The sequence below is a fragment of the Pongo abelii genome, chromosome 3, assembly GCF_028885655.2.
Source record: "Pongo abelii isolate AG06213 chromosome 3, NHGRI_mPonAbe1-v2.0_pri, whole genome shotgun sequence".
Lineage (NCBI taxonomy): Eukaryota > Metazoa > Chordata > Mammalia > Primates > Hominidae > Pongo > Pongo abelii.
This window is the reverse complement of record NC_071988.2, coordinates 194883304-194909259: the sequence shown is the minus strand read 5'-3', so window position 1 is coordinate 194909259 and position 25956 is coordinate 194883304. Positions and strand designations below refer to the sequence as shown.

At 36.5% G+C, this 25956-nt stretch overlaps 1 protein-coding gene and 1 long non-coding RNA gene across 3 annotated transcripts in view; one reads left to right on the top strand and one right to left on the bottom strand.

The window, feature by feature from the left end:
- Positions 1 to 25956, bottom strand: part of GALNTL6 (polypeptide N-acetylgalactosaminyltransferase like 6) — a 1265432-nt gene that overhangs the window by 399376 nt on the left and 840100 nt on the right. The window lies entirely within an intron of this gene.
- The window catches only part of LOC103890547 (uncharacterized), a 100546-nt gene that overhangs the window by 71171 nt on the left and 3419 nt on the right, over positions 1 to 25956 (top strand). The window contains exon 2 of the long non-coding RNA XR_654867.3: positions 61 to 193. This is a non-coding gene — a long non-coding RNA (uncharacterized LOC103890547). The remainder of the gene's footprint in view (positions 1 to 60; positions 194 to 25956) is intronic.

Genomic DNA, 25956 nt, shown 5'->3' with positions numbered 1-25956 from the left:
AAATAAAGAATTATGAATGAGTAGATGTTGAAGTGCATGATCCTTTAATATATATTCCAGATTGAAGGAAAGAAGAATCTCGAAGGAAGAACATCTTAGAGGATGGAGTCAAGAATTTTGGAAAACTGGACAAGAGAACCCTTCCAAGACATAAGAACTGCAATTTAATATGGGAACATTTTCTGTGCCTAAGGTAGTAAACCTTCACAATCACCACCTAGATTCCAGAATTGCTATCAAATGTCTGCCATGTAGCCGATATTCTTCCCTTTTCTGAATGTGAATCTCTTTAGAATTATTATGTATTTATTCTGCAGTTGCATATTGGGTGTGGATGTGTGCTCAGGTGGCAGTTGGGCATGTAAGTCATCTTTCTTTCTTTTTTTTTTTTTTTTTGAGACAGAGTCTTACTTTGTCACCCAGGCTGGAGTGCAGTGACGCGATCTCGGCTCACTGCAGCCTCTGCCTCCCACATTCAAGCGATTCTCATGCCTCAGCCTCCTGAGTAGCTGGAACTACAGGCATGTGCCAACATGCCTGGCTAATTTTTTATATTTTTAGTAGAGATGGGGTTTCGCCCTGTTGGCCAGGCTTGTCCTGAACTCCTGACCCTAAGTGATCCACCCGCCTCAGCCTCCCAAAGTGCTGGGATTATAGGAGTGAGCCACTACGCCTAGCCAAGTCACCTTTTTAGTTCATAGATTTCTGGATGAAGTGAAATCACATCCAAACCTAATACAGAAAACACCACATTAATCTCTGATACAGGGACTAGGATGCGTCACCAGGAGATCTTGAACTCAGAGCTGATCCTCCAACTGGTGGGACCTTGGGGTTGTCCCGCTTAGGGAGAGGTTGAATATACAGTACATGGGGAAAGGAGAGGAAATCAAGTATTTGGTGAACAGAAGGGTGACGTTAGTCATTAATGCTATACACTTAATATTAATATTTCCAGTTATCTATCCTTCTAGGCTGGTAGTCAGATTGCATTTCTCTGCCCTTTTAAGTTACCCCCATTAGATTAGCCTTCTTTTAGTTCTCCTACTGTGCTCACTCTCTCCTTGTTACAAGCCTTATGCTGAATATAGTACCCAGAGTGATACTATTATAGTTCAGATCACATATTCCCATTGCACCTAGAATAGAACACAAACCTGTGAACAGACCTGAAATCTCTGGGATCAGATTTCCAGCTGCCTCTCCAGCCCCATCTTAAACCATTCTCCACCCTCTGCATGTTTACTGCTGGGCTTCACAGGGACTATGCTTCCATTACTTTCTCATGCCAAGCTTTTTCTTGTCTCAGAGCCATTGTACTTCTTCTCCCCTGCCCAGCTGGCTCTTTCTCCAGATGTTCAAATGGCTGAGATTTCTCCTTATCCAGGTACCAGGTCACATATCAGTTCCTTGGAGAAGGGAGGCTGTTCCTGACCTGACCACCTCCTTTGAAAGAGCCTTATCATCCCCTGTCTAATCTCTCCACTCTGTTTCATTTTCTTCTTACTTTTTACCACCATCTGAAATTATTTTTTTAGTTGCTTATTTGCCCAGCTTTCTCTAGAAAAAGAGAAGATTCAGCAGGGTCTTGTCTGGCTAATTTCATCACAGAATCCCCAGAGCCTGGATTAGCTGGACACCTCATAAGCACTCAGTGGGTACCAACTGAATGAATCCATTGATGATAGAGTATACCAATTAGGCAGGAGCAAATCACCACCCTATCTCAGAGGCTTAGTATGAGGAAGTTTATTGCTCTTTCAAGGCCCATGTTAATTGTAGGTGAATTGACGTTTCTGCTCCAGGTTTCCCATTGACTGAACTGTTACTAACTATACACTGCCGATTATCATGGCAGAAAGGAGAAAGCAGACAAACTACAATGATTCTTAAAAATCCCACCAGAAGTGACATAGGTCCATCCTGATCATATTTACCTAGCCAGAACTAGTCACTAGGTCAGATCCAGCTTCATGGGGTTAGGGAAGGGCAGTCCTTCAAGATGTCTGGGAAGAGAATTGGAAATATTTGGCAATTAGCAATAATGACTGCCTTATAGAAATGATCATAGTCCCTGTGAAGCCCAGCAGTAAACATGCAGAGGGTATAGAAATGATCCCTCTTCTTTTCAGATCTCAACTGAAATATACTATCCACAGTAAAGCAGTTTTCTTTATCCCTTAAACCAGCTGCTTCTCAAATTTAATGTGACCACCAATTATCTGGGGATCTTATTAAAGTGCAGGTCTAGAAAGGGGCCTGAGATCCTGTGTTCTAAGCAGCTCCCAAGTGATGCTAATGCTGCTGGCTTGTAGACCATGCTCTGTGGAGCCTGTCTACAGGTTTCTCTTAAGTACAGGCATCCTTCTTATTAGCACCCATCTCCATTTATACATTTGCATGATCCACTTTTCCCTCAGATTCTGAGCTCCATGACATCAGGGACCGTTTTGCTGTCATTCACCCATTCACCATTGTTGCCTCCCTGTGATAAGGGTGTTCAATAAATATTAGCTAGACTCATGAGTTGTTGATTTCCTGGATTTCTAGGACTAGTTGCCTATTTCTGGATATGTGTCCAAAGTCCTGGAACATTACTGGAGCTTGGCATTTAGTGGCCCTGAAATTGGCATGTGCTCTTTGGAAGGGACATTTTTGGCCATAAGCACTCCATTATTTGTTGAATATATATTAGCATATACTATCACAATTGCTTCTTTTGGGTTTGGGTACTAAAGTCTCACAATGCTAGCAAAGAATATTATAATTAAAATTAAGCAGTAACTATTCCATTAATGTAACTGTGTTCTTATCTTCTACATTCCTGAAGTTCATCTTGTTAGTTGCAGTGTAGTCAGTTTACTGACTGTATTAGCCAGTGTTATCCAGAGAAACAGAACAAACCATATGTATGTGCATATATATAAGACAGCTTTATTTTAATGAATTGGCTCATGCAATGATAAAGGCTTCGTGAGTCCAAAATCTGATGGAGTTGACCAGCAGGCTGGAGACCCAGGTGTTAGTTGCAGTTTGAGTCCAAAGGCTCTCTGATGGCAGAATTCCTTCTTCTTGTGGGGTAGGGGGTGGAGAGCTGAGGCAGTAGAGGTCAGTTTTGTTTTATTGAGGCCTTCAACTGATTGTATGAGGCCCATCCACATTATGGAGGGTAATCTGCTTTAGTCAAAGTCCAGTAATTTAAATGCTAATTTCATCTAAAAAAACACCGTCACAGAAACATCTAGGATAATGTTTGACCAAATACCTGGGCACTGTGGCCCAATCCAGTTGACATAAAATTAACCATCACATTCACCTTTCACATTCTTAAGAATGACTCAAATCTCCCTGGTAATGAAAACGACCTTAATAGGTCAGTTATAAAACCTCTGCAGTAGGTCAGTTTAATATTCATTTGTGCTTTGAATTCATTTAGCACTGTTATTAGGACTTATTTTAAACAACCAGAGCTGGCTCAGAGGGAAGAGGGTAACTTAATTACCTTCTCATTTTAGTAATATTCATATTTCTTCCTTCCTCTATAGCTGCCTTTTATTCTCTGCTATAATTTATAGCATTATAATTAGGAGTTCTGACGATATACTTGAGCAAAGTGTGTGCTTATGGATAAGTGGGACCATTAATGGACTAGGAACTTTGAGTCCTGTCTGTTTCCTTCACATGACTTTGAAAGACACAGATGCTTAGTTGTTAATACATGAATGACAAGCAGCTGCTTTAACTCACTCACTGTTAGCCAGTACTAAAAAGGCCAGCCAGCTGGAGCAAAGCATTTGAAAATAAAGGCAAGGGCAATCTGAACTTCCTCAGTGAGGACAGAGTATTCCCTCCAGCTCGACATTCCACTTCCTTGAGATACGATCCTCAGGTGACAGCTGTGAAGGGAAATGCTAATGATCGTGTATGGGCAGTAAAGTTGATGCCTTTTGCCCCTTGAGGGAAATGAAACAGATGCCTGTATCTTCTTAGGCTTCAGTTCTGTGATCTAATTGAGGCTATTGTCCAGCATTAAATCTGGAGTACGCTCTAGTGGGTCTTCCTATGATGCCAAGGGTGAGAGAGTTGTGCCAGTGCTGTAGAATACTGGCCATCATAGTTGTTTTTATAATTTTTCAAAATGACAGCCTGGCTTTGTTTAGATTTACACTAACTTTGTGATCTTGGCTGAGCCAATTAATCATGGTTGTTTTCCTCTTTTCTAAAAAGCAACGTATTTCTGAACATTTTAAAATACGTTGAAGGGGAGGAAGGAAAGGTTGAAGCTGAAGTGACGGAAGGCAGAATAGCCCAGTGGTGAAGTACATAGGGCTCCTGTCTGTATCAGTCAGGGTACAGATCAGAGAAGCAGAGCCAGTAGAAGATACATAGTAAGAGACATGTTGTAAGAAACTGGATTATACAATTGTGGGGGTTGGTCTTCAGGAAGGGCAAGCTGGAACTCCTGGGGAAGAGTTGAAGCTGCTGTCCTCAGGCAGAATTTTTTCTCCAGGGAAGCCTCAGCTCTGCTACTAAGGCCTTTCAACTGGTTGAAGCAGGCTCGCCAGGTTATCTAGGATAATTACCTTACTTAAAGTCAACACTTATAGAATTGAATCCCATCTATAGAAAACCTTCACAGCAACATCTTAGATTAGTGCTGGATTGAATAACTGCAGACTGTGGCCTACCCAATTAGGCACATCAAAAAGACATCACAGTGCCCCAAAAGCTTGATCCTTCACTCTCACGGAGGTAGAGAATAAATGGTGGTTACCAGAGGCTGGGAAGGGGTGAGGGGATGGGGGAATAAAGAGGGGCTGCTTAAAAAAGGGACAAAAATATAATTAGATAGAAGGAATAAGATCTAGTGTTCAGTAGCACCATAGGACGACTACAGTTAACAATAATTTACTGTATACTTCAAAATAACTAGAAGAAAATATTTGGAATGTTCCAAACACAAAGAAAAGATAAATGTTTGAGGTGGTGGATATCCCAATTACCTTGATCTGATCATTACACACTGTATGACTATCAAAATATCACATGTTCCCTATAAATATGTTCAACTGAGGATACATAAAAATTTTAAAAGAGAAAAAAATTAAAGCTATTATGATTATTGAATAAAAGAAGGCATCATACTGCCCCAAAAGCTTGACCCTTCACTCTCTGTGAAATTTATGCCTTAGTACTCATTCATTCATTTATAAATTAAACAAATTATAGTATCTACCTCATAGGATGCTTGTATGGATGAGATAGGATTAAATGATCGAATACATGTATGCTGCTTACAATAAGATCTGGCACAAAGTAGCACTCAATAAGCAGTTTATGCTTTTTCATGCATTCTTACATTAAATATTAAATTTCATGGTGTCACCAAGTTTTAAGCATGATTTTTTTTAAGGTGAAGAATAAAGTAGAGAGAATTGAAATGACTTGTCACCAACCTGTCTACTTTATAGTTAACGCAACCAGGGCTAGAAACCATGTTTACTCTGATGCTTTTTATAGCTGAGATGACTGTTACCATCAGTGTGTCTGTCATTACCAACATGATTTTCAGAACTTTAAATCATTTATACATAAAACAAAATAACCTCAAGGTGTAGCTGGGGCCACCTCATTTTTTTAGACTTCAATGCATTTTGATTCAAACACCCACAAGCAGTGGTGGCTAATTCGATGTGCTTCCTAATATCATTGGGGATTCTTGGGAAGACATTTCATTCCTGGCTTTGACATCCCTGTCCCCGTTACCCCTTTTTGTGCCCAAATTTGAAATGCGGCCCTATTTCCTTGTACCCACAAAGATATTTCTTTTTTTTTCTTTTTCTTTTTTTTTTTTTTTTGAGATGGAGTCTCTCTCTGTCGCCCAGGCTGGAGTGCAGTGGTGCCATCTCGGCTCACTGCAAGCTCCACCTCTGGGGTTCAAGCCATTCTCCTGCCTCAGCCTCCCGAGTAGCTGGGACTACAGGTGCCCGCCACCACGCCCGGCTAATTTTTTGGTATTTTTAGTAGAGACGGGGTTTCACCATGTTAGCCAGGATGGTCTCGAGCTCCTGACTTCGTGATCCAGCCGTCTCGGCCTCCCAAAGTGCTGGGATTACGGGCATGAGCCACTGCACCCGGCTCCACAAAGATATTTCTGAGTGTGCCGACCGTTGACTGGTGAGAGAGTGGGTTTATACATAGCCATATCTCCCCTTAACCCCACTTGCCATAGAAATTAATCAGGCACTTTTCCCTCACACTCTCTCCTTTCACACCTTAGTCCACACCCGCAAATTTTACTGACTACTTTTGTAGGGTTATGATCATGTCTTTGAGTGGGGTGAGAGTTGGGTGCTAGTGTGAGTTCATACCCTTCCCCTTCATATACCAAACGGCCTGATGGTGTATTTTCTAAGCAAAATCAGTTCTTTTCCTAAGGAACTTTTAAAAAATTCTATTCTAATTCTAATTCTAAGGAAACAAAAAAATTAGTTTTCAGACAATGCCTTATTAAGGTATGGACATTTTCACTATGCCTTTCAAAAGAAAAAAACAAACTCACAAAGATTGATTGGTAAAAAATAGCTAGCAGCTAAGGGCTTATTTTACTTCATGCTTCAACTCTTCGCTGACCTTTAGAAGATGAATTTCTTCTGTGTTGTGTAACTGCTGTTCTGTGGAATCATCATTAATTATCGCGAGCCACAAACAAAACCCACCATGATGGATTATCTCACAGCATAATTACTGACTCTAATCATAGACAGCTCAGGCTCAGAGGTGCTAGGTATCCGGACAGTAAGTTTTGTGTGCATATTTCAAGAAAGTATCATGAAGCTTGAAGAACAGAAAAGAGAAAGACTATTATTAGTACTAGCAGAGCTCAGTGGCCTGTCAGCATGTATTTTTGACTAATGGTTAACAAGTCCACAGTGAAATCAACAATGGTTACAATCTTGCCTCCTCTTTCTCCTCCTCCTTTTCCTTTTTCTCTTGCTAATGAAAGGAGGTTATTGCAATTTTGCCAAATAATGAGACTTTAAACCAAATTCTGTACCCTGTGCTCATAACAGAGCAGAAAGAAAAAAAATAATGTCCTTCTCATTTAACCCAATAATATTGCATTATAGATATATCTGCTCCTACAAGCAATTCATGTTAAGCAAGCACATTTTTCTTTCCCCAGTAGACTGTGCAAAGCCCATCTGCTCTAGTTTTCAAAAGACGAAATATCTGTGTGCCTTACAGACAAGTTATTTGTTAGAATTAAAGGGAAACTTTAAGGAGTGCTTAGGCCCCCAGGATTGACCTTCAGCCATCTCTTATATAAGAAAATTAATAGTTAATTGGTCACTTTAGTGGCCCATCTGAACTAAGCAGCTTAATAAAGTAGTAAAATATGTGTGTTCCTTTGAGAAACAGAACACCCTGTCATTGCATACATGGGTAAAGAATGATGCTTAGGAGATTGGAAGGCTGTATCTAGAAAAGTGGTGTTCATGAATCTTGTCTGTTTTCTAAAGAGCTCATTTGTCTCACCAGCACCATTATGTTCATATCGTTTACTCAGTTTCCATGTAGTAGCCACATCAGACCAATCTGGTTCAACTTTTATATAACAAAACTGTGAGTTGTTTATCAGTTGACATGGATTCCAAGGTTGAAGGTCACATAATCTGAGCATGCCCAGATGAACCTAAGTGTGCTACCACAAGGGGAACCTGAGTGCCCAGACTTAGGAGCAGGAGCTGAATTAAGAAGCAGACACTGCATGGCAGTGTCCAGGATCCAATCAGATTGAGCTTCGGCATCATCCAGACCCAACCCTGGCTCAGGGAGACAGATTTGAGCATTTGCTCCTGTCTCCTTGCCACGTGACTTTCAATAATGCTTTTCTTTTCTTGAAAGCTGGTGCCATGGTGTTGGCCTCTGTGTACCTTGGGCAGTGAGCCAGTTGATGCTAGGTAACAAAATGACAATGCAATAGCATTAATTATATGGTGCATTTTTAATAATATGTGGCTTATCACATGTGTTTTTGACTAATGTTTATCAAATCCACAGTAAAATCAGCAATGGTTACACTCATTCTTTCGTTTTCTGCTTCATCCTTCTTTTTCTCTTCTTTAACGGAAGGAGGTACTTGTGATTATTTCACTAATAAAATTTGAAACCAAATTCTCTACACTATGCTAGAAAAATGTGGATTATGATACATTTAACTTATTTTTTGTAAAATAAAATATTTTCAAGAACAGAATTGCCAAAATATGTTATGGGAATCAAATTTCTTTCCAAGGAAATATAACTCTAAAATTATAATGTAGAAAATTTGACATATATATTTGGGATACTACTCTTGAGGTCATGTCTTTTTATAGGGAGGAAATAAGACGTGCTTTCAGGGCAGAGGACACCTAGGTTTTGTAGTGTCAACTCTGCCCTTTATGAGCTGCATATATTTGGACAAGTTACTTACCGATTCTAAGCCTCATCTATAAAATGAAGATAATAAAAATGCTTAATTAAATGATGGACGTGGGGCTTAAGGATCAGGTACAGGGCTTATAACAGTGTCTGGTGAATAGTAGGACCTAAATAAGTGCTCACTCTTATATTCTAATGAGACTAGCTTAAAGGAGGAAAAGCCTTTAGATTTGATGGCTGTGAGTGCAAATGATAAAAATTAGTAAGTATAAGTTGGACATATAGCATTAAAAATGATTGTCTTAAAGGCACACACGCAACAACAACAACCATCACAAACCTGAAACCTATCAGGATGGTTAAAACGAGCAAAGGATTTTGAAGCTAATGGGAAATAATTTATTTCTGGTAGTATTAAAAGAAATAAAGACATTTTCTTCAAATTTCTAATTTTAAATGGAATTAAATATTATAAAAATCTATGACCTAAAATACACCCATTATAGAATTGTATTGATCCTCATAGCATTATGAACCTGTGCTCTGAAATTTAGACTGCTTGAATTCAAGCTCTGCCCCTTACTAGCTGTTTTACTTGGGCCAGTTGCGTAACCTCTCAATGTCCCATTTTCTCCATCTGTAAAATAGGTAAAGTTATGATATCTACTAGAACGTCATGAGGATTAAATGGTTTGCAACAGTAAAATAGCAAACGTTGTTATTATTACTATAATTCTAAGCTAATTTTGCTTCACCATCCTAGGCCAAAGAAGGAAAAAGAAAATGTTGTGGTTTTTCTTTTCTACTTTCCTTCAGAAACAACATGATTGAAGGGTTTGCTTGTTTCTCTTAAGTAAATGACACCACTGCTTGACATGGTTGGCTGATCAGCAGAGTGAGACAGCAGTGACAGCTTGCATTTATGGGAAGTTCAGCCTGCAGACCAGAATATTTTATTTCCAGATTGCCCGAGGAATTTCTGACGTTCAAAATGGATGACACTAGAGATTCACCAAGGGAAATTTATCATGTAATTCAATATTCGTAGAACATTTTTTATTACAATGATTTTTGACCTAAGTATGAAAAAAATACTCTAGTAAGATAGCATTTAAAAGAAAAATTAAATAGATCAGCTGGGGCCCTTGGAAAGGATTAGTGAACCAAAGTTAAGGTTGATTTTGACACAAGAAATAGAACTCTAGGAAGTTTTTCTTTGTTTTCTGCAAGAAAATAATGGTTCGGTTGAGAACAAGTGCTTATGCTTGGAAATTAATCATAATTGTACCTACAGTGTACAGCCACGGAGCTACTATGTAAACCGGAATAAAGGAGACATTAAGCAATCTGAGCTTCCGCTTTTAAAAATTTGAATCATATTTTCACTTTTACTATTTGAATGGAGTGAAGTCCACTAATCTGAAGGTTAATTTTCCTTGGTTAATTCTGAAAATATTTCCAAAGAAAATGGCTTAATGATGATGAGAACCATTCTTTCTCTCTCTCCCTCTCTCATTATGTTTGAGAAAGAGAGAGAGAGAAAAGAGTATGTGTGTGTTTTGTTAACACATAAACAAATTTATGCTATCACAAAACACACGTCCAACAGATTTAAGATAATACCAGGACAGTTATGCACATTAAAATATATGCTGTCTACTCTGTAGTGGAAAACAAGGTGCCAAGTTTTGTAGATACAATTATGAATAATGCACAGTGTTGATCCTCAAAAAGCACATGGTCTAGTGAGAAAACAAGGAGTCAGAAATTATAATTTTTACAACCTCTCTTGTCAGTCACAAATGCAGATTCTATTCCAGATCATGAAATTGTCTATATGTTTTATTCAGGATCTCTGAAATGAAGTCCTAAATGATGGAAGAGAATAAGAGAAGAGCACAACATCTTTTAGTAAAGTATGTCTGTTGGGGGGAAGATAGCAAGGTATTTTTTTTCCCTCTTTCTTAGGATATAGAGAAGCAGAATGTTGAACTAAGACCAGGAAAAGAGAGGAAAAAGAAGTAAGATCATGTAAAAAGAATAAGGCCGGACACAGTGGCTCATGCCTGTAATCCCAGCACTTTGGGAGGCTGAGGCGGGCAGATCACCTGAGGTCAGGAGTTTGAGACCAGCCTGGCTAACATGGTGAAACCCCGTTTCTACTACAAATACAAAAAATTAGCCAGGTATGGTGGCATGCGCCTATAATCCCAGCTACTAGGGAGGCTGAGGCAGGAGAATCACTTGAATCCGGGAGGTGGAGGTTGCAGTCAGCTGACATCATGCCATTGCACCCTAACTTGGGCAAAAAGAGCGAAATTCTGTCTTAAAAAAAAAAAAGGAAGAAGAGAAATAGAAAGATAACAAAGTGCAATAGTTTAGCCAACGAAGGACAAAATTAGTTGAAGAAAGTTGCAGGAGATGGTCAACAACATACAAGGTTAAAGCAAGTAGGAGATGAGAGATGAGAGAAAGCCACTGGATTTGGTGGAAAACACATTTTGATCTTTGATGAGCAGGTAGTTTCAGAAGAGTTTTGAAGTCAGATGAAAGCTGGCAGAAACTGAGATGATATTGAATCAGGATAGAATTTGGAAGTAAAAGTACACACCAAATATTTGAAAATCGTAGCAACTAAAACAGAAAGATTTTATGGGTGTTAAAAGAAATGGAAGCTGAATCAAGGAAAAAACTTAAAATTAGGAAACAGAAAACCTTCTAATATTGGAAAAAGGAAGGAATCCTATCTATTGAATCAAATTGAGAAGTATTGGCTAATTGTGGAGTGAAATTCTGGGGTTAAAGGAAAAAAAGGTGAGTTAAAATGTAGTTCAATACCCATTTCAGAAAGTAGGAGACAATATTTACCTAGATTATAAGGAAAGATGAGAGGACATGTTGAAAATAATGGAAATCCTCTTTTTTCGTTCCTCTCATTAAAATTCATGCCCTGGGGATACAGTCTGTTCTTAAACAAATGTAAAGAATTCTTGCCTCATCTAGGGCATGCCTGTGTCCACAAACTCTTCTGCAGTGCTATTTCAGTTGCTTTTTATTCTAAAGGCACAATGTCTCTCTTTCAACAACTCAGTCTGGCCATGCTTTTCCCACCTCAGGACACTGGCACATGATCTTACCCTCCTTGGAAACAGTTCTGTTCTTTTGGCTTTGACTAATGCAACATATACTCCAAATCTCAGTAAAATATCCCATCCTAAGAGATTTCTTCTTTAAGCTGGAAATTCAGCTTAGGTTTCTCTATTTTACTTTTAAATCACCCTGTTCTTTTTCGAAAAAAAAAATTGGAACTATGAATAACCTTGACACTCCTGAATTTGGAGATTGCAACTGACTGTTGTAAAATGCATGTCAGTGGCTACAGATGGACTTTGCTGACAAAAGGAAAACTAATCCCCATTCTTAGCTCCTTAAACATAATCTAGATGACTTTTCCAGTTGTCCAGTGAAATATGGGAGTGTTCTAAACACTGCATTTTATAGATTCTAAGACTCATATTAGCAGCTCTGTATTACAGTTTCTCTGAATCTCGACTGAAGCTGAGTTCTTCCAGATAGGATTTGCCATTTATTTCTTCCATTAGCCAACCTGGGACCCCTTTATGTCTCTGGTCTTTGGGAACATAATGGTGGTATGAATTCGGAGTTGCAGATCTATGTGAGCACTCCTTATGGTTCAAATTCTCAGAAATTCAAAGGCCATTTGTTTCCCTGCCTCTATTCAGTGACAAGATTGAGACATGCAAATTTAATTTTACTTTCTGTGTTGTAGCTTTAATTATCGTTCATTTTACACTACAATTTTCAGCCTTGTCTGGGGAGGAGGGTATGTCCTATCAGATTCTCCAAAGTTGATTTATCTTTTGTATATAAAATAATAATGTGTCATAATCAATGACAACTTACAACGTATGGTTTGTTATATATAATGAAATAAGGTAGTATTTTTCTCCTTGTTCACAGAGGCTACTTGTAGGAGTTTAGCTAACCGATTAGTCAGTGAGAAGAATTCCTTTTATGCATTTACTAGTTGAGGAACAATTATTTTTTGAGTGCCTACTATATGCCAGGAAATGTTGTCTGCACTGGGGACTGAAAGTGAAAAAATCAGACAAAAATCCCTGCCTTCAGGAAGTTTAATTCTAGTTCCTATGTAATACTGTGAAACTTGAAGTTGTTTGACTGCAATAAAATTGCATTCACAGCACTAATCACCAGTGTGACCTGAGTAATTCCTGTTGCAATATCATTTACCTTTTATAGAACTCATTACAAGTATAATTAAGTCAAAGTGCAACAGTTGGCTTGTTGTCTTTCCTCACTGTAAACTCCATGGCTTCAGGTCCTGCTGTTTTTGTTTGAGCCAGAAGTCCCTACACCTAAAGCACGCCTGGAATCCAGTGGATGGACAATAAACATGGACTAATAAGAGAGGGTGGTATACAACATTTGCCTAAAAATTGACTAAGTTCTAATCAAGTAAAAGTCTTTCATCAGTTTTTATATTAAATGTGAATACAGTAAATTTGACTATAGTAAATATGATACAGTAATTTGAAACCCTCTCTTTCCCACTTCTTGAAAAAATACTGAATTACTCATATTACAGTTCACACTAAGAATTATGGTATCATGCTTTCTTACATGCTGTAGTCTTTAGGAAAACTTTTCAGCCTCATATATGCAATTTTTTAGACATTATCAAAACTTATTTGCTTAGGCCCTTTTATTTTATTTTACATTTTGATTATCAGTTCTCATTATTTCGTGTTATTTCTTTTTTGGAAATACTGTTATTCAAAGTCAATTCTTTACATTCTGTTCCCAAAGTCCATTGTCATCTGTGACATTAACCGACATCTCTTTCCATTTCTTCCACATTACAGATATGTATTCATATTTATTTTCTGTAGCACTCTGGCAGTATTGGCACAGGTTTTTAAGGCTTATCATTATTTGTTATTGATTCGATTAACTTTTGGTTCTTTGAATTCTCTGTTTATTCTGACCTATTACTATTAATAGATGTAATGGCCTTTGATCTCATTAATGCTAAGTAGAAATTCTCTATTTTTTTCCTGACTCATTAAGAAAATATTTTCTGAAGAAGATTATATTTCCTAGGCCCTTAGATATCTCTTCCCTTCTGTTATGCTTTTTTATTTTAAATAGTGACATTGTGACTTTTATCTATTTATTTATTTATATATGAATTTACTTTGGTTGCTATTTCTTCTTATACAAAACTCAAGATACTGCTGAATAATATGGTCCCGATGTTCTTTTTAAAAACACAGCACCTTCCTGGACTCTGGCTTGCGGTGCAAGGGCAGGTTAGAGGGGTACCCACTCCTGACACTGCGATCCTCAATCTCATCACCAGCTGGACATCCCCAGAGGACCCCGGGATGAAGACCAAGAGGATTGGGCCTCTTTCTATACCATGAAAATTGTTTGTCTGCAGGCAACTTTGAGATATAATCATGGGAATTTTGGGGATATTTCTACCATAAGCTTTCTTCTGCTGAATCCCTCTGTACCTAGGACACTTAATAAAGCACAAATTTTCTAGAAATGCTGTGACCTCCTTGGCCACATCTGAAGTCAAATAAACACAAAACATGTTTGAGTGCTTTGTACTAAATGAGAGTTGTGCCTGTTAAAGCAATTTAACAAAACTTCCTCAATTTATAAGAAAAATAACATACATAATATGTACAAGGTCACCTTGATAATAAGACAATCTTCTGTTTTGTAAAATAAATGTTTCATTTTATTAACTTGAAAGTAAACATTTTTAGCAATAAATGTGAAATAATCACACATCTACACTTAGTACTTAATTAACTTATTATACATACATGTACAAACCATTTATCATATAAAATAATACTTTAGAATAATTGCTGTGCTTCTGAGATATCCAGGAGATAATTTTATAAAAATTCTTTACACACACATTTAATTCAGTTATTTGTTATCACTAAAAAAAGCCACTTTATGATTATTCTAACACAGAAGAAGGCACATCATCATGGGATAATTAAGCCATTAATAGAAATACAGGCAGTTTCTTTTAAAAATTCATTTTGTGTCTATTTGTTATTTCCTCACCATAATCGGTTACTGTAACACTTGGAAAGTTGTCCTTAAAGACTTTATTTACAGTAATGTTCAATACTTGGAGCTGAGAAGCTGCACACTCAGCAATAATGACTACAATCTATGCAAAGTTTGTCTGCCCCCTCCCTGTTTTTTAAACAAATTTCTTTGGGTGACATCTGAGCATCCTAAACTACCAGTGGCTGAGGTTGCTTCAGGCTAATGTATTTTTCTTGTTTGCTCAAAATAAACTGAGAATGTGACTCGTAATATATAAAAAAAAGTTGTATGGATTTGAATATAAGGCAACCACTTCTGCTTTGTTTTTTGAGAAAAATTTCACCTTACGTTGAAGTATGGGGTAAAAATAAACTTAGTTTGGATGCCTCAAAAATGGGCACTAAATTACTCTAATAAAATTGTTAACTATTAAATTAGAACTTGAAGGTATGATTTTAATCTCCTTCAGCCATCTGAACTAAGTGTAGTTGTCAAATGCAAATCTGATTTTTCAGAGGTAAGGTAAAGAGTAAGGGACAGCCCCATTCATAGGAAAAAAGTTAAGATTTTGGTGAAATATTGGGCAAAGGACTTATACAAAAATGATCGAATCCAGGGAGAATTATTTACCAGGTGACATCTTGAAGCTGGCAGGAGAAAAGGCCTAGAATGCAAATATCAGCAAAAGATAGCAAAGGCGTTAGTTGGAGGAAGACAGATTTTGTGTGTTTTGTGTAAATTAGTATTCTCAATGCTTCCAGCTACACCTGTCCTCCTGATGACTCAGCATGTATTATACTGTTCACTGAATGAATGTAGACTCAGTCTTTGGGTATGTCCTGATTTTTTTGGAGTTAAAATTGTTTTGAATCGTGTTTCTTCCATTTATGAGTCGTGTGACTTTGGGCAAGATAAGCCTTAGTTTTCTTATGAATAAAATGGAAATTCTAATAATTCATATTCATAAAGGATTGTCTGAAAAGTAAATTGTGTAACATGTATAAACTGACTACTAACTAATATTAACATTGAGTATCATCAGAGTAAAAGATTCTTGTGTTCCCAGAAAAAGACTGTGTTTTGGACATCCTAACAAGCAATCACCAGAAACAGCTTTAAACCCTTCTCAATGACGAATGACAACTTACTTTAGAAGCTTTAGGAGCCGTATTTCTGAAGCCTGGCCAATGAGTTAAGTCTTTGGCTTCCAAACATCAGTCAACGAGCACCAATCTCACTTCAGTAGCCTAGCTCATGGAAGCCAACAGATAGCCAATCTGGCTCCAGTAATCCAGTAAGCCAATCTGACACAGCTAAAGGTCAAACAATCCCTAGTCCCATCCAATTCTAAAAATCTACCCATGCTGGAGCCCACACCTCCATAAACCCAGTAAAATGAGTTCTCTGCTATTCTCAGAGAGACTGTTTTACAAGCACATGTCTCCCTCGCATAGCTAGCAACAAACTCAGCCTTGTTAGTTTGTTTCAGTTACTGAATAGTGGGTGGCTTCCTTGACAAGTGTCTGACATACAAGAAACAGTTAATAAATTTAATGATAGTATTGTGGCTGTTTCCACTGTTACCCTTAATCACTGCATTACCATTGTAGGGTGCACTGGGAGATTGACCTGCCTCCTTTGGCAATCAGGAAAAAAATTAATTATAAAAATAAGAATTAGGGAGAAATGATTGAGGATTTTTCATCAGTCAATTTGGGATAAATTTTTTATGTAATGCAGAGCTGTGGTGGGAGGAGAGGTGTTCAGAATTATTACTTCTCAGGAAATCCATGCAAAGTTAAATAACAGAACTATGAAGCTATGGGCAGATCAGACAGTGGTTCTTGAAAAATTAATCTGTAAAATATGAGGAATGCTAAATTTTTAACATAGTATTAGAAGAGCGTGCCTCAGCCTGGGTCCTGGAATAGAAGAAACCACCACTTTTACTCTGGGGTAGAGAAAGGTTTATGTACCTTCACTCTTACCCTGCTCTTACCTACCCCAACCTTTCAGCAATACATTGAAGAAGAGTATTAGAAATTCTAGTGATCTTTGCTTTGTACTTTTATTCTGGGTGATATAATACATGAAGACTGATGAGTCGAGGCCTGAGCTGTGTCCTCCATATTACCTTTTGGGGAACATATTGAAAAGCCAGATATAATTTATAAAGTTTGCTTTACTGTGTGAAGCTCCTCACCAAACCCATTCTCCTAAAGTCTACCTGGCATTTTCTATCTGGGTGAAAGGGAATGAGGATGGGCTTAACTGACAATAATTAACTGACCTTGAAGGCCTAGAGTTTTCCCTAAGGACATCTTGTGTTGTGAATAACAAAAGTTAGGACCTAATTTTTCCCAACCTAGGAAACCTCTACAGGGTGGGTTTATAGCTCTTATTTCATCTTTATATATAATTATGTTATTAAGAAATCACTCCAAGTCTTGATTTTCATTGTCATCGTTACTTCCAAAGGGACAAATTAACTTGAATTAATTTGAGTAAATGCTGATGAAGAATAATTCTTCCTTGTAATTTTCTAATGTCAAGATTTGTATTGACTAGAAAAAATTCTTTTTCAGGAGTCTAAAAACGGTAATTTGAGCTCCTAAATATTAACATCATGTTGTTAAACAATATGATTGATTGAAGCTATCAGCATAGTATTTCACAGCTTTCCTTGAAGAATGATTTTAAGAATTTCTTTCTATTCTAAAAGAATAGTTGTTCTGATATTTGAAAGTCTTTATAAAGAAAATTTGTAAAACAAAAATGGCATTATTACAAGGGATTGGTGTAAATGTAGTAAAATCAACTATAGTATCAAATACTGTATTATATAAAAGTAAATATACAGACTATGTAGTACTAACCATTATAAAAAACAAGGGCTGGATATAAGGGTTATGTATAAAAATTAATTGTAATTCCATATATTAGCAATGAACAAATAGAAAATAAAAACAACATTCACAATATTTTTAGAATGTTAATGCCTAGAAATAAATCTACAATAGTTGTGAAGTTGTCTACATTCATAACTATAAAACTTTGCTAAGAAAAAGTAAAGAAGGCATAAATAGAGAAATATACCCTGTTCATAGACTGGAAAACTTGATATTGTTAAAATGCTGATTAATCCCCAAAGCTATCTATAGATTTAATACAATGACAGTCAAAACCCCAATCTTTTCTGGTAGGGAGGAATTCAAGAGCTGATTCTAAAACTTATATGGTAATACAAAATGCCTAGAATGGACCTGACAATCTTTTAGAAGAAGAACAAAGTTGGATAGCATATAGTGCAAAATATAAATACTTTCTATACAGCTATGGTAATTAAGACAGCATGGTATTGGAGTGATGGACATGCCACTCCCAAATATGATACCTTGGCATGTAAGCAAACAGCAGAAGTAGAAAAGCCATCTCATTTTCCTGTTGATTTTTCCCTTGAAACGGGTCATAAGACCCTCATGGAAGAGGTGTTCTCCCTATATCCTGAGAAAGGAATATCCTTATCTCTGAAGACTCAGAGACTTAGGGAATAATCTAAACAAACAGGCCTTGATAAGTCCTGTTTATTAACTCTCTCTGCCCCCACCCTGGTGAGATTATTAGCATTAGATCATACCCTTAGTTTAATCATACATCTTCATGACTAGCCATCTCTTCATCAAACCTAAGCATAAAAAATATACATTTACCTATTTTGGAGGGGCCTTCATTTTCTTATTAAGAATTCCATGTCATGTAAAACACATATTAAATTTGTATGCTTTTTTCTATTAATCTGAATTTTGTTATAGAGGGCTTAATCACAAACCTAGTGATGAGATAGAAAAATGTTTCTTTGCTCCCATAGGGAACAAAGAAAAATCTTTCCAATGGATACCACTGGAATTGATTGGGGTCCAAAAGTATTCCCACACATACATACTCATTTTCTAAAACAAGTGCCACTGCAACTTGGTGGGGCATGGATAATCTTCTCAATACATGTTCCTGGATCAATTAGATAAATTTATGGAAAGGAATGAAACTTGATTTCTACTTTATACCATATACAAAAATTATTTATGGATCATAGACCTAAGTGTTAAAGGCAGAAAAAATAAAACTTCTTGATGAAATTATAAGACAATATCTTCATGATCTTTTGGTGATTTTTTTTCTTAAAAACAGAAATTCAAGAGAATTAATAAAGAAATAAAAGATGAATGAATTCACCTTTATTAAATTTAATATCTTCTATTTATCAAAAGACACTATTATAATAATGAAAAGTCAAAGACTGGGAGAAAATATTTGTAATAGACAAATCCAACAAAGGACTGGACTTCTGTCTAGAACTTATAGAATACTCTACAAATCAATGAGATAAAAACAGAAAATCCAATTAAAAATGGTCAAAAGGGTTGAACAGACACATTACACCAGAGTACTTAAACATTCAGTATGCATATGAAAAGTTGTTCAATATCGTTAGTCATTATGAAATGCAAACAAGAATGTGATGCTACCATCCACCCACCACAATGGCAGTTGTGATGCTGATGACCTTGTAGAGACTAGAACTCTCATACATTGCTGCTGGTAGTGTAAATTGACAAAGACCTTTGGAAACTAACATTATCTTGTAAGCCTAAAGAAATGCCTACCATAGGACCCAGCAATATCACCCACCCCCTTTTTGTTTATTTCTCTCCATATACAGACACATATATCTGGAAGAAATAATTACAACAAATATCAAGTACAAAATATTCATTACAGCTTTACTTAACCCAAACATTTATCAATGGAATGGACAAGTACATTGTGGTATATTTATATATTTAATATTACAAAGCAATAAAACTGACTGCTACATACAATACATGGATGACTCTCCATGTATTTGGAGAGTCTGTGTGTCTGTGCATACTCAAAGACACAAGAGAGTATGATTCTATTTATTTGAAAGTCAAGAATAAAGAAAATTAACTTACAACGGGAAAAGTCAAAATAGTAACCTCTTAGAGGATGTTGAAAGTGGAAGGGAGATCTTTCTGGGGTGCTGAGTATGTTCTATATCTTGTTCTAGATGGTGGTTACCATAGGTTTGTGTGTGTGTGTATGTGTGTGTGTGTATGTGTGTATATGTATATGTATATGTATATGTATATGTATATGTATATGTATATGTATATGTGTGCACTCATACATTCATACACACACATACATATATACACATACACACATATGCTGTATATGTGCGTATGTACATACACATATACATATAAATTTATCAAGCTCAATAAAGATGTGTGCATTTTATTGTACATGTGAAATTTCAAAACCACACAAACGCATAGAAATCAAACCAATATGATACCATTACACATACACCAAAATAACTAAAATAAGGAAGATAGAAAATACTAAATTTTGAAGAAGGCAAGAAACAACTGAAACTGTCACATATTGAAGGTAGGAGTATAATTGGAAAAACCAGTTTGGGAAACCATTTGGTAATATTTACTAAGATTGAACATAAGTATACCTCATGACCAGTAGTGATACTTGAAAATATATACTCAAGAGAAATGTTCACCAAATAACATATACAAAAAGCAGCACTACTATTGTAGTTATAAACTAGAAACAACCCAAAATATCCCTCAGCAGTATAAAAAATCAACTGTGGTATATCAATACACTGGAGGATTATAGATTAAGAAGAATGAATGAATTACAACTGTGCATAATGATGTAAATAAATATTACAAAAAATGGTTAACAAAAATTGCCAGACACTAGGATTACTCAGTGTGCGATTATATTTATAGAACATTGAAACCCAGACAAAACTAATCTATGAAGTTAGATATCAGGATAGTGGGAATTGTTGGAAGTTGGGGAGTCAGCGGCTAGTTGGGAACTTTAGGGAGACATCTGGTGTGCTGGTAATATTCTAGCAGTATTCTGATTCTTGATATGAATAATAGTTACATGAATACATTCACTTTGTAATAATTCACCAAACAAGGAATGCATGATTTGTACACTTTTATGTCTGTATTTATTCCTTAATAAAAAGTTTACTTTTAAAACAATAAGGTCTCCTGAGGTACCACATTCAATTTAAATTCTGTTACTGATTTTAGCTTGATTAACGCAACAGATGTGGCCTTATAATTAATTAAATCATAGTTGTAATCAAAGTCATTTGCTTATTGATTTATGTGATCATTTTGAAGGTATTTTATCTTCATTTGCCTTTGACATATAATTGTCAGAGACCTCATCTACTTCAGCTGAGATGACTATTCTTCCCCATTTCTGTGTCAAAGACTCCCAATGAATGTATAATGCATTAGCAGTAATTTTCTTTTTTACAAAAGAATCTTTAAAAAACATTTAAAATAACCAAATTTATTTGTTGGGTAAAGGTGAGTTTCTATATATCTATTTTTTTTTTAAGTAAGATCTACAGTATCATAAAATCAAATGCTGGTGGTTAGAATAGACAACAGAAATTATATAATTTAACCTTTGTAATTATGAAAATAAGGGGTCTGAGGCTCAATAAGTGACATGCATGAGGCTTGTCATTCATCCATTCACTCATACATTCAAATTTTTTAAAATTTAATTCACAAATAAAAATGGAATATATTTATGGTGTATATGATGATGTTTTGAAATGTTTATACATAGTGAAATGGGTAAATCTAGCTAATTAACATATGCATTACCTCACATGTAGGTCATTTTTTTGTGGTGAGAACACTTAAAAGCTACTCTCGGCCATTTTCAAATATATAAAACATTGTTATTAACTTTAGTGACTATGTTTTAAAGTAAATTTCTTGAACTTATTCCTCTTAACTGAAATTTTGTATTCAATGATCACATCTCTCCCTGCCTCCCACCACCCCTGGTAAGTACCATTCTATTTTTTACTTCTATAAATTTGACTTTTTAAGATTCCACATATGAGTGAGATCATGTAGTATTTGTCTCTCTGCACCTGGCTTATTTCACATAATGTAATGTCCTCCAGGCTTATCTATGTTGTTGCAAATGACAGGATTTCTTTCTTTTTTAAGGCTGAATCATACTCAATTGTGCATATATATAATCACCATTTTATTTATCCATTTATTTTTTGAAAGACACTTAGGTTGATTCCATACCTTGGTTATTGTGAATAATGCTGCAATGAATGCTGCAGATATCTCTTTGACACATGAATTTCATTTCCTTCGAATATATACCCAGTGTTGCAACTGCTGGATCACATGATAGTTCTTTTTTTTAAATTTTTTGGGGAAACTTCATACTGTTTTCCATAATGTTTGTACTAATTTACATTCCCAGAAACAGTATTCAAGGTCCCCTGTTCTTCACATACTTGCCAACACTTATTTTTTGTCTTTTTGGTAATAACCATTCTAATAGATGTAGGATGATATTTCATTGTAGTTTTAATTTTCATTTCCCTGATGATTAGCGATGTTGAGCACTCTTTCATATACCTGTTGGCCCTTTGTATATCTTCTTTTGCAAAATGTTTATTCAGGTCCTCTGCCCATTTTTTCAATCAGGTTATTTGTTTTCTTGCTCTTTACAGAGCACCTATAAAGTCCTGGACACTTCCTTAGGAATTTGGATATATCAGGGAAGAAAATGAATAAAGATTCCTGCACTAGAGCACTTAAATTCCTATTTTGGAAGACAGATAATGAAACAATATAAATATAATGAATAAGTAAATTTGATAATATGCTATGTAAATGATAAGTAATATCATGAATAAAGAAAACGTCCAGGTTGAGGGTGGTGGGATAGGGTGGGCAGGGTTTAGGAGCAGTAGCCAATTGTCCGTGAAGGTGTATTGGTAAGATTCAGATTTAAACCAAGTCTTGAAGAAGGTGAAGGAGCGAGCCATGCAGTTAGCAGTTTGTCTGGAAGAATGATGGAGTGTCTGGAAGAACGATGGAGTAGTAGCCAGAACAAAGGCTCTAAAGCAGGAGCATGACTGGTGTGTTTCAGGATAGGAGGAGGTCAGTTTGGCTGAAGCGTAGTAAGCTAATATGAGAAGCATAGGAGTAGGTCAAAGCGTTATGGGGATAGGGAGTTGGGCCCAGAACTGGCAGGGCCTTGTAATTCCTTGTAAGGACTTTTCATTTTACTCCAAGTGAAACATCAAGCCATTGAAGGGTTTTGAACAGAAGAGTAATATAGTCTGACTTATGTCTTAAAAGGATCACTTATGACTTCTGTTTTGAGAATGGACTACAAAGAAGCAAGAGGAAGACCTAAGAAACTATTGCAGAAATCCAGGTAAAAGATGATGTTGACTTAGTTCATTGTGATTGCAGTGAAGAGAATGATAAAGGATCAGATTTTAAATATATTTTGCAGGTAGGGTGACATGACTTTCTAATGGATTGTATGTGACCAGTTAGAGAAGAGAGGGTCAAGGAGGATTCTAAGGTTTTTTGACCAGGATCACGAAAGGATGGTAAAATGGAGTTACTGAGACCCAAGACAGAGATGGCTGTGGGGAGAGTGGATTTCCAGGATAAAATTCAGGAGAGATGTTAAAACTATCATATATATGAATCTGAATTTGGGGAGGAAGGTCTGAGTTGGCAGTATAAAGTTTGGAATTGCCATATATCATTGCCTGAATTGTGTCTTCCCCAAATTCATATATTGAAGTGGAGAAACTCACAGTTCCTCAGAATATGACTACCTTTGGAGACAGGGCCTTTAAAAAGGTGTTTAGATTAAAATGAGGTCTTTAGGGTGGACCTTAAACCAATCTGATTTGTTCTTTGAAGAAGAGGAAATTTGGACACATAGAGTGACATCAAGGGTGCACACACATGGAGAAAAGACCATTTGAAGTCACAGCGAGAAGCTGACCTCTGCAAGCCATGGAGAGTGACTTCAGGAGAAACCAGCTGTGGTGACCCCTTGATCTGGGACTTCCAGCCTTAAGAACTTTGAGAAATAAATTTCTCTTTTTAAAGACATCTAGTCTATGGTATTTTGTTATGGCAGCCCAAGCAGACTAATATACCATATAAATGGCATTTAAAGACATGAGATTAAATGAGATCATCAAAACGAGTAAAACCTGGGACACTTCAACATACAAAGGCTTGAATGAGTAAAAGGTATGGAGCAGAACATCCGGTCAAACAGAAGAAACATACAGAGTATTTCCTTTGGTAGTAAGTGAACACACTGTGACACACGGGAGGGAATGTTCAGCTGTGATGAGTGCCACTACTAGGTGAAGCACAGTACTCAGAACTAACTGTGCGTTTGTAATGTAATGGTTTTTGATGACTTTTATAAGATCAGTTTCAGTGAACAATAGAGGCAAATATCTGAACGAAGTAGATTTGAGTGAATAGAAGGAGAGGAATTGGGGACAGTAACCATTGAAAACAATTTTTGAAGAGTTTTGCTATAAAGAGGAGCAAAGTAATGGGGTGGTAACGTGGGAAAAGTGGAATGAAAGATTTTTTTAAAAAAAGACAAGAATAATAAAATGTAAGCTGTTGGCATGATCTAATATAGAGAAAACTTTGATGATGCAAAAGTGAGAGAAACTGCTGGAGCAATGTGCTTGAGTAGATGAAAAAGGATAAGCTTTTATACATGGTATTAAAACATAGAAATTTCACCTATGGTAACAGTGGGAGCCAGTGTGAGTGCAGATGCCAGCAAGTAGATATTACGGTGGGAGTTGGTTCAAAGTCTGATTAGGTTGATTCATATTTTTCTCAGAATATATGAAGCAAGATCATCAGCTGAGAGGGGAAATGGATAAGGAGGTATTGGGAGCTGGAGGAGAGAGAAGAAGGTGTGAAGAGTTGTAAAGTAATAATGAACTAGAAAGACATAGTATAATCACCTGACAATATTAGGGATTTTCTAGGGGTAATGAACATTATTTTAAAAGAAACCAGTTAATTTGCTTATTTATTATGTGTTAAAAAACACATAATTGCTTATGTGTTTTTTAATCAAGTCCATAGTTCTAGGCAAAGAGTAGGTGAAGAGCTGTGGTTTTAACAAGAAATACAGTGAAACAAGTGAAGAGAAAATGAGTTGAGGATAGAGGGTAATTATAATGATGGAGAATTGAATTTAAGCTACACATAGAGGGAAGTGAGGAAACAAAAATGCTGAGGATAGAGTAACATTGGAAAGATCAACGGAATGGAGGTCCCAGTAGGGTTGAGAGTTTTGGATCACCAGTTGGCAAACGTTACAGTAATAATTGTTACAGGCAAGAATCATTGATGAATGCTAAACTTAGTTGACAAAATATGATGAGATATGGAATATTTATAGTCTCCCTCCCTACCAGATACATATTAGTTACACAGAGAAAACTAACTTTGCAGTGGAGAAATCTGCATGTAACACCTTGACCAAATGATCAAAGTTAATACCAGCAATAATGGGACAAACCAACATCATGTAGCACCTAATACGATGCATTGAGAAGGGTGAGCCACTTCTGTGGTATTATTTTGAAAAATGCACAACTTGATTTTAATCATGACGAAATACTGACAAACCCAATTGAAGGACATTTGACAAAATAAATGGTCAGTACTCTTCAAAAGTGTTAAGTTCATAAAAGTCAAAGAAAGAATGAAGAACTGTCCCAAATTAGAGGCAAGATGACAATTAAATTAATTATGGGATCCTAGATTAAATTCCATACTAAAAAATATTAGTGAGACAACTCATGAAATTTGAATAAGGTTTATGGTTGTCAATGGTGTTGCATCAATCTTAATTTCCTAGCTTTCATAACTATACTTCGACAATTATACAGGCTTTGTAGGATGTTAACATTTAAGGAAGCTGAGTGAAGAAGACATGGGAACTGTTTTTACTATTTCTGCAACTTTTTATGAGTCCGAAATTGTTTTAAAATGAGAGGCTAAAAACTAAAATGTGTCATTGAGGTACCAGAGAGAGGGGAGAGAAAATGCAGGAGGTGTTGGTCAGAGAGTGGGATGCGTGCAATCGTGGGGTCTTCATGGAACTAATGAGGCTTGAATTCTAGCTCCCCTGACCCACCCCACTTCCTTACAGGAGCTTATTTCCTGGGAGGGGCTTTAGCAATATGTTCACAGGGATATGTGCTTTTCCCATATTTACAGAAGTAAATTATTTTGACCACAACCAGTTAAGATCACTCTCTGCCAATCTAGCTTCTTGTCTGCAATACTTGTCCCCTTGTTGGATAGCAATGGAGAGAGGCCATAGGCATTTTTGAGATCTTACAAAGTCATGTTAAGGATACACTGAGTTTACTTTTTGTGATGTGATTTGTGTGCATGTGTGTCTGGTTTTCGGTCACTTCTGCGAATAGTGAAGTTA